Genomic DNA, 10,337 nt, shown 5'->3' with positions numbered 1-10,337 from the left:
AAGAAGCTACCCCTTTACTGTATATAGGATAATCATATCAATGCCTTCCTGCTCAGTTGCACTAATTGCTTCTACTGCATCTGCTCTGGAGATGAACTCCATTAATCTGCATGCAACTTTCAGGCCACAAGAATATTGTTTTGCAGTTCTTGTATTGGGCTGACCACTACATTGATTGAATACAGCCCAGCTCTCAAGGTTAGTTCGGGCAGTTAAGAATGTGCCCCTTTCATAAAGTATAATCCACAGTGTGAGATTTACTAATAATTGTTTATGATAAAGTGGAAATAAAATATAATATGAATGTGGTTTCTATATATATAGTCAAAATAGTTTAGAAAATATAATACATTCACTTTCAGAAGCAAATTAATGAGCATGGATGTGTAGTTGCTTTTTAAAAATAATTTTTGACATATTTGCATTGCTTTCAAACCCCCCAAAATAGTGAACTTCAGCCAAAGAGAAAAAAAAACAACGTGATTTTACAAAGGGACATGCAGTCATAGTGTTATTTTATGAAACTATATTACATTGTAATCAACTGGAAGAGTTTGAAGGTTTTAACGCTGTGTGTTTTCTTATGATAAACACTTGTCAATAAAATACTATCTTGTGCCTGTTATATCTTGTTTCCTCCATGACCTTTCAAACCACATGCATGTTCTTTTCTCTCCCTCTGAGAAAACCTTAACAACATTCTAATCATCATGAAGAGCAATTAACTGCCTTCAACCAGCTGTGCTACTCAGCTCATCTGGGAATGGGATAAAACTTGCAGATCCGCCTACCCAGGCATGGCAAACAAGACTAGAGCAGAACAGTTTTTAAATATGAAAAATTGGCACTCTCGCAGTTTGGAAGCTTTGGGTGAAGTGCAACGGTATCTCTTCTAGTAAAGACAAGCCTTGTTCCTGCTTGCTCTATAGTATCTGTAAGATAATGTATTAGTTTTAATAATGCTCTTTTTAAAGGTCAGTGTTTGAAGAACAGCACTTATTTGTTGACATCACTGTAGAAAGCAGTCTTGCCCTCAGTGAGCAAAACTTCATGGCAGTGGAATTTTCTGATTGCTCAGGGAAGAGAAATAGCTTCTTGAATGCATAGTTGCTGAAAGAGCAGTACAGATATTCATAGAAGCAGTAGTTGGAGATTAATTGTATGAAGTTGTATTTGGCTTCATTGTTTTTACAAATTTGTGGCTAAACTGTATTATGCTTCAATTCACTTCAAGTTCTTGCAGCTTTTTGTATGATAGCAAATGAAACAATAGTAAACACTGAGTAAAGAAAATGATTTTGTATCCAGAATATTTAAAAAAACAAGAAAGACGAAGGTAAAAATTAGTAAATAGTGGTTCATTCTTGAGAACAGTTTTTTGAGCTGTAAAAAAAGTCAAATTGATGATATACTGTTAGCTTCCTGAAATCATGAGGGTATTTTTTTGCTTTGTATAGCTAGAAGTATATTTAAAAGAAGTGTACCTTTTTTTTTAAAAAAAAAAAATATGTACATATAATGCAAACAGTAGGAGTCAGGTTTTTGTTGTTGTTGTTATTGTTGTTCTATTTGGTCATTTTATTAGCTGTTGTGAACGGCCTTTGTAGATTTTTCAGAAATGAAATCTACCAAAACAAAATGTCTATGATACATTCAATGAAAATGCAAATGTAATCAACTTATAGGGTTGATCCTACAGAAGCTTTTTGCAGTTCTCTGAAAAAGAAAACTTTTTATTTATTTATTATTCTTTAGATGTTTGTACATCTGCTACCTGGAATAAATCTTCTGTGATTAGTACATTTTACACAAGTATGTAAATTATTATTTTGTGAACTGTATTTAATCAGCCAATGGGATTTATTTTATTTTATTATTATTTTATTTTTATTTTATTTTATTTTATTTTATTTTATTTTATTTTATTTTAGTCCAGTTTAAACCACAGTCAAATTGCAAAAGACCAAATTTATTTCGCCAGATGTTTGGGTAGCCTCGTGCTATAGGTTTTCTAATCATTACTTATCTATATCTCACATTTTCTGAAAAAGAAACTGCATATTATGACCCATGTGAATGTTCAAACTTAGTTGTCTGCAATTTAGTTCTTAGAATCCTCAAGTCAATTTTTCTAATCAACTTAACCATAGGTTTAAACACAGACATATCAAATAGTTCCGAGTTCAGTCAACCCTTCACGTGCGTTCATTATAGTAGGAAGCCAGATGCAAAGTCTTCACCAAGTGTCAGATGTACACCTCTTTGCATAATACACCTTAAATTAACTACTGAAGGTCAAACTGCATGTGAACTAACTTAAGGATAAGATTAGCACTAGGTAAGATAAAAGATTTGTTATACCACCCAGTGAAATTGTGCTTTAGGAGATCTCTGAAGAAACAGTTTAGAGATGGGGGGTGGGGGGGTGGGGGGAGGGGGGAAGAGAAGCAGATTAAAAAAATCGAATGAGGCATATTTTAATATGAAGGAGCAGGAAGATCCATAACTCATTATATACAGTGTGGATAGAAAATCTGGTTTTATTACATGGAGAATTAACAGTGACTGTTACTATTGAAGCCCTACAACTGTTTAAAAATGTGAGGGTGGAGGAAATTCAGTTGCTTAATATTTTGCTAAATTCAAATAATTGTTGCTGATTTTTTTATTTTTTTAATACTTGATTGTTTACTTTTTAATACTTAACTGTTTTTTTGTTTGGAGTATTTTTAGCAAAAACAATATGGCTAATTCTATGACAAATTAATCTGTTGCAGGATCTACCAGGACACTTGAATTGTGTAGAGTCAAAAGGATGAAGGATCCAGTCATAGCTACAGGATAAGCTTAGCAAGATTTAGCAGGCTTGAGCAGGAAATAACATTGTCTGCATACTGTGGGAAACAGCTCTACATCTCAGTGAATACAGTGTAACAGCCATCTGCTTGGCCAACTGAGCTGATGGCCTGTAGAGTAAATCGCTCAAGTTGGAGAGTCATATCTAGATGCCTGTGAGCTATAACAGCTCATATCCTGTGTGGGGTAAGGACATGTTTACTGCTGAGTTATATGAAGATAGTTGAGATGAAGCCCATGGATAGTCAGCTGCACAAATCCACAGACTGTTCCTTTTCATTTTTGTAAGGTGCAAATAGAAATAACTGCTTCTTGGATGTATATATCCGACATACCCTCTCCAAGACAGTGGTAGATAAAAACCTGAGTTTCTTTTATTGTCAAGACCCTTATGTATAAGAAATGACATCTTTATTTCCCTCTTAAATAGACAAATCTCAGTCTACCTTTCAGGTTACTGAGGAAATGTACTTTGCATGAAGAAGGCTGTACTAGTTCATCTGGGTGTGAGCAGAAACATGTCTTGTTGATACTTCTGGAATCCCTTACCACACTTCGGTAAGTCATTCTAAATACCAAGCCTATTGTATTGAGACAAAACCAAACAGTGACTGTTGGTGGTTTATTTATTTATTTATTTATTTATTTATAATTATTATTATAATTAAAAAACCAAAACACTTTACTTTTACCTTTACCACATAAATGTTCCTTTGTGACCTGAAACTGTAATAGGTCCACAAAATCCAAAACGAAGACAGGCGATACATTCTGACTGAAGTAGCCATGCCAGTGCTTGTCAAATGGTAGTGTGTTTCTGCTCTTGTAGAGCCTGGATAATTATAGCCTTTAGACATGAAGTCATGGTTCAGGATAATAGAGGAATCTGTAAAATAAAGGCACAATAAACTGTTTCGCTGTTGATGTGTAGAGGTGAATGTCATATCTTGGGAACAGTTGGGGAAAGACCAGTTCCATGACTGCACATCACCTCACAAATCAATATTGAAAAGTCCCTGGATGAAGCCCGTTTCCACTTGCAAAAGGACACCTTTTTGACGTGGATGATCATCTTTGAGAAACTTATGGATTGCATCCTGGTTCAGGATACTACTCCACGAATAGCTGCCTCCTTAGACAAAGATGCAATCTATACCAAAAATGACAACTACCACTTGTAATGGCAGTAAGCATAGAACAGCTTTCTACCAAGCACAGCTCTCACTGTCAACATGATTAACGTGCTGCCCTTACTTGTGAGATAACCTTTTTATGACTCAGTTGCTGACTTATCTCATTGTGCAATCCTAAGTACAAAAATGCAGGTAGTTTTGTTTCTGGACATTGTGAGACTAATTTAGACAGTTTATTTCGAATGTTTCCACCTTAGCTATCCCACCAATAGACTTGATTAGGATATTGAAGATGGTAGCTTAGAAGACCATACAGTAAACTCTCAGGACTCCCAGAGAATGTCTATGCCCAACTCTGTCCAGTGAGGTGTCCAAGTGGCCATACAAAACAGAACTGGCAGAAATAGACTGACAGAGATAGGACCCAAGGGAATGGCATGGATCTGTGACAGGGGAGGGTCAGGCTTGGTGTTAGGAAAAGGTTCTGTGCCCAGAGGGTGGTCAGGCACTGGGAGAGGCTACCCAGGGAAGTGGTCATGACATTGAGCCTGCTGGAGTTCAAGAAGCATTTGAACAATGCTCTCAGACATAGGGTTTGATTTTGGGTGGTCTTGTGTGGAGCCAGGAGTTAGACTTTATGATCCTTGTCAGTCTTTTTCAGGTTATTCTATGATTCCATGTCCACTGTGAAGTGGTCATTGCCTGTGAGAAGTCTCACTGAAGCTCGAGTAGACACTTGGCCTGGAGGAAATCTTACTCCTGTGGCTCCCAAGGCCACAGTATAAAGCTCGGTCCAACTGAAAACAAACAGAATCCCAGACCTCTGTTTTCTGGAGTGCACTATTCCATGATCATTTTTTTTGTCTATCTAAGATGCACAAATATCTGTAAGTAGGAAAGACAAAAAGATAGGCTTGAGGCAAAGCAGAACATGTATGAAAGTCCTGGCAGCATGGAAACAAAAGACTTATTTTAACTTTGAAAGAAATTACTGATATAGGGTACTTTGTGTGGATTTGCTTGTGTTTGAGAAACTAAGGATGAAAATGTTCTGGATTCATATTTTTATTTTTTAGGAGATATCTGGTTTGTGTCACCCTGGATTTTTGCTCATTGATTAGTGGGATTTGCTCATGGGGACCAAAAAACTGGAATAAAAAGTGATTGCAAACACAAATAATATAGCCTGTTTGCAGTGTGCAAAATAGTGTTAAAGCAGAATGAACAATATGACTAAGTGAGGACAACAGAAAAGAGATAGAAAATGGCTGAGGATGGTGTTATTTAGTGGTAGCTGAGAGTGTAAAGGTTTTTACATTTAGCTGCTGAGTTAGGACCATGAGTAGAACTCATGAGATAGGACCACATTGTATATAAATGATATGTAGAGATTATTTTTAATAGAATCTGCGTATGCAAAAGCGTGTTTGGGACTTCACTGCAGCTGAGGTCTAACAAAGGCTTTCTGTGAGATAATGCAGCATTTCCTTCAAGATGACAGCTGGTTTGCTCTCCTTTGAGTCTATGATACACTACTTTTTTCATCCTCTTGAGTTCTGTAAAAAAAAAAACAAAACACAACAACAAAAAAATGAGTTACTCTTATTATCACTGAAGTAACCCTTATTCATTCTTTTCTTATCTCCAATAGGAAATTACAAGCAACAACACCCTTCCATAGAAGTAAAAACACAATTATAAATCATTAAAATGTTTTAAAGAAATTAATTTCTTATTTCAATGGTGACTTACCTTTAGAAGCTCTGTTGACAACATATTTTTTTATAGAAAGACTCTGAGATATGGCTGACCTGTTTCTGAAAGAGTTTCTATCCAGGGACGTCTGTGATAATGTAGAGGAGGCAAGGCTGTAACTAGGCTTACTTTATCAATGATTTTATCAAAACTGAGGGCCAAGTGGGCACAGTCAGTGGATTACCCAAAATGAGCACATTTTCTGAACATTGGAAAACAATAAATAAAAATTCAACTCATTTCACAGTGCATTTGTGTAGTAATTCCCATAGAATCCCGAGAATCCCATAGAATATCCCAAGTTGGAAAGGACCCACAAGGACCTTTGAGTCCAACTCCTGGCTCCACACAGAACCACCCAAAAATCAGACCATGTGTCTGAGAGCATTGTCCAAATGCTCCTGGAACTCTGGCTGGCTCAGTGCTGTGACCACGTCCCTGGGAATTTTGTCCCAGTGCCCAACCACCTCTGGGTGCAGAACCTTTTCCCAACACAGAGAGTGACCCTCCCCTGTCCCTGCACAGCTCCATGCAATTTCCTCAGGTCTTGTCACTGTCCCCAGAGAGCAGAGCTCAGTGCTTGACCCCTGCTCCTCCATTTTTCCATGTCATTTCTTTGTCCTTTTCCTGTTCATTCTCCCACAGATTCTTGTGGCTACCCGACAACATCCTCAAGACTAGCTAGTGAATGGTTTCATATAGTTCTTGTCAGACAGGAGGACTGATACTTCATTTCTGCTCCTGGATTTAAAAAAAACACTAAAATGTAATCTAAGCGCCTAGAAAGAAGACAAGATCAACAATAACAACAATAAAAATCACAATACAAAATGTTTCTAAACATGTAAAATAACAAAATTGTAATCTCTAATGAAGTATTTGACATGTACTTCTCTCTCCTTTTCCTTTTAAATGGTTCAAAACATTTTATTTGAAATCTCCTCTATTTAAATGAGTATTTTTTGCAGTCTGTAGAACAATGTTCTCCAGTCCTAGCTCAACAAAATTAGTAATGCCATTAGGATCCAGTATTTTCTCCTTCTTATTTTTCCTTCCAGTTACCTTCCAAAAGGTATCTGCTCCTACCAACTTGAAATATTCATGTCTATGTTGTTAATAGAATCTTTTGTGTTTGTTTGTTTGTTTTTACAAAGTATCTTTTTTGTCTTGTTTTGCTATTAATGGTTCTACTGCTGTACTGGTATTAAATGAGAAAAATGTTCATTTTACCATCAGTTTTCAACTGTTGACATGTCTTGCAACACACAAAATCTGTATGAATCAGAGAAGTCAAAAAAAGCTTCACAAACCAGTGTATTAAAAAAAAAAAAAAAGCATTGATTATATATGGATACATACCTTTTATTTTATCATTTGGAAATCTTTTTACAGGATTTTGTAGTTAACTTTATAATTTTGACACTCTTTATGAGAAATTTATAGGCAGAAGGACATGCAAATTGTAATTAGTAATTTTTGTGGAAGCTCAACACTGCATTGCTGATAGTCCTTTGTAATGCTGGTTGATTTACTTAGACATCTTTGTTTAAAAAAAAAATAAAATAAAATGAAGTTTTCCTTAACTCCCATAAGGTGGTGAAATGATATGATTGCTTTTTCAAATATTTTTTTGCAAGGCAACGTGATAAATATCTTTACCAAACATGCATTATTTATATGCATTTCAGAGTTTTAAAGGATGTCATGAAAAGCATTCATACCTGCTCAAAAAACAGTTGTCTGATTTTCAGAATGAAAATTGATTGAGAAATAGTCATACAATTATCCCTGTTATTTCAAATCAGTTCTGGAAATCTGCCTTAAGCTGTAGTTCAAGAAATAATCTCATAATGGTCAAACTGTACATGGCTATAAAGGATGCCATTCAAGTATGGTCTACAAAACAAATATTTGAAGGACACAGTTACCAGTTAATCTGTTCCAAAATCTTGGTTCTGTCAAATGGCATAGTTTGGAGTTTGTAGCCATGTCACATAAGGCTGTTCTTCAAGATTTCCAGTTAATGTGTTTCAGCTAAGTACAAACCGTGTTTTTATATATATATATATATATATGTATAAATTATATTTCCATTTCAGTGTAGGATCAAATAGCTCAAATATTAAACCATGGACTAGAAGCAGAGTAGTTTCCATGGCAGAGCTGGGAGCTCAGATATGGAAGGTGCCTCTATTGTTGAGTGTTTGTTAACCTATTTCCATTCAAAATAATGAAACAGGTTAATTAAAAAAAAAAAAAAATAGTTTTACCTAGCTTGTCTGATGTTGCTCTATCAGAGTATAGGATTTTTGTAGTATAGGAGTCAGATGCATCTGGAAAACATTTTTTTTAAAAAGTTATATACTGCCTCTCAACTGTTTATTTTCTGTTCCTTGAACTAAATTCCTGTGCTGCTAATGTACTTTGAAGCAGTGTCATGCCAAAAGGTGTTATTTATCCTTTGACCCTTAGCTCTGAAAGACAGAACCAAAAACAGTACTTGTAAGGACAAGAAAAAAATACTGTGTGAACTAAAAGCAAATTAAACCTCAAACCCAAACACATACTTTTGCATATGCAGAACAGCATGCTCTCAAACATCTCATTCTGTTTAGCTTTGCATAGCAAGTGTGACTTGGGCTGTTGCGTCTTGGGTCAGGTAGAATCTTGTGGAGTGAGGGAGAGTTTGCTCCTTGCCTGAGAGCACCTGAATATTGGGAGCATAGAGATAATCACAGAGTATAGGAGGCTGGGACATTCACGAGAAGTAGAGACACACATGGGCAGGTTCAAAAGTGACAGCTAAATCAGATGAAGCTCTACAGTAAAGATGTTGAAAGGTCATTAAGGCAAATGCCGTCACTAGTGGTAATTATTAACAATGGAAGTAATTAACCACTATGTAACATAAGATGTCAGTAGACTGTGAAACCTATCACTTAAGCAGGTATAGACGTTTTGGGCTTGATACAGAAATTGTACTTTCATTATAAGGAGAGTCAGTTGAAAGTATTGTAAAAACTACTTCTGTATTTTAAGCTTATGGTTTAATGTAATCCCTACTGTTTTATCTAGTGGCAGAATTTCATCCCAAAAATCTATAAATTGTGGTTTCTTCATTTGAGGTCTACTACCTAGTAGTGTTTTACCCAGAATATCATGCTAAACACCATGCAGGGAAAAGCAGATTCTTCATAGGTGTTCAAAGAATATGATCTTGATTGAAATAGCTTTCACAGCAGTTTGAATAATCTATCGATGATAGCAATTAGTCAGCAATTTATACACTAACACCTCTTGAGCCACTACTTCAGTCCACTAAAATGTCACTGTTTTATTTCACTACCAAGAAAAAAATAAAAGTTAAATTTCTGAGGCAGATATCTCTAAATTTACATTCAATTTCTGTTCAAATTCCTGAAGATACCATTTGACCAATTCTTTAATGAACATAGAAACCTTTTCAGGGCATGTGACCTGGGAATTCTTAAACCATCATCATAAAATTGAGTTACATAGCCAATAAAGTTTCTGCAAAACCAAAACATATTACACTCCTGGTCTGGATTGAATGTGACACTAATTGCAGACACTATTGCTTCTGGCCCATTGCCTCAGGGTGCCATTGTTTTAAAAGTGATCTCAAAAGACAATAGTGTCTTCAGACTAGGGAAAATGGGATTTGAATTTCTAGTAGCAGTGTGACTATCCTTTGGCTTTTTTATTCTGAAGAGGAACAGAAGATGTCTCAAAGTAATCCTAAAAGCAGACCATAGTTATTAGTGTCTCAACAATCTCAATAGAAACTGAAAAAAATTAGTCGCAAAAATGTCAGTAATTCTCAGAGATATCACAAAAAAAAAGTAAAACTGTCAATTATAGATTTGTTATAGAAACCTGAAACTAGATTTTAGCATAAAACTGTCAGTTTCATATTAAAAAAACTCTATCATCTTTTCAAACTTTATAATAATCCTTTTGACTTACACTGCATTTTCCATCCGAGGCTTTCCAATTTCTTCATAGACATCATTCATGGTTATTTATATGACTGTGTTTTATGACTGTGCACATACATATATATATGTTCCTATGTATATATATATAGGCATATATATCACTGTATGAGTACATGTGAAAATTCACACATATTTGGAGTTTTCAAATACTCTGGGCCTATAAGTCACTATTAAAACTTGGAATTCTCTGGCACCATTGGAACATATATTTTATACTTTTAATCAAACACACTACAAATATTACTGCTTAATAGGGAACTACAGACAAACTGTAGACTGCTAACCCCAGGTATCACGAAACAAGAGAGTCCTAAAGACTGTGGTCTGGGTTTGACAGCATGGTAATGTAACTGAATCAGATTGGATAATTTATTTACAATTACAGGACAATTCAGAAAGTTAGTGTCATTTAGTGGTTTGACTAGTGGTGTAAATTTAGGCGATACATGCTCTATTCTGTGCAAAACTATAATATTTGAACAAATCACTTCCTTATCTTTACTTTGTTAATTCTTTAGATCCCTTTTGCAATACGAGAATTTTGAAATCTACTACATTCTGAATAAACATTACT

The 10,337-nt window shown here is 35.3% G+C and overlaps 1 long non-coding RNA gene across 5 annotated transcripts; it reads left to right on the top strand.

The window, feature by feature from the left end:
- The first annotated feature begins 712 nt into the window (after positions 1–712).
- LOC308193637 lies at positions 713–9,744 on the top strand. 5 transcript variants are annotated; one of them, XR_013949829.1, is made up of 5 exons: positions 713–934; positions 2,151–2,338; positions 2,778–3,042; positions 3,310–3,414; positions 6,390–9,744. It is a non-coding gene; the product is annotated as an uncharacterized lncRNA (long non-coding RNA). The 5 variants fall into 5 exon arrangements; XR_013949830.1 differs by lacking the exon at positions 2,151–2,338 and having other exon boundaries at positions 788–974; XR_013949831.1 differs by lacking the exon at positions 2,151–2,338 and having other exon boundaries at positions 788–974; positions 3,298–3,414.
- Positions 9,745–10,337: the final 593 nt, after the last annotated feature.

The sequence above is a fragment of the Anser brachyrhynchus genome, assembly GCF_964034855.1.
Source record: "Anser brachyrhynchus genome assembly, chromosome: 3".
In the NCBI taxonomy this organism is placed as follows: domain Eukaryota; kingdom Metazoa; phylum Chordata; class Aves; order Anseriformes; family Anatidae; genus Anser; species Anser brachyrhynchus.
Note: the sequence above shows the minus strand (reverse complement) of the source record. Positions and strands in the feature narration are given on the sequence as shown.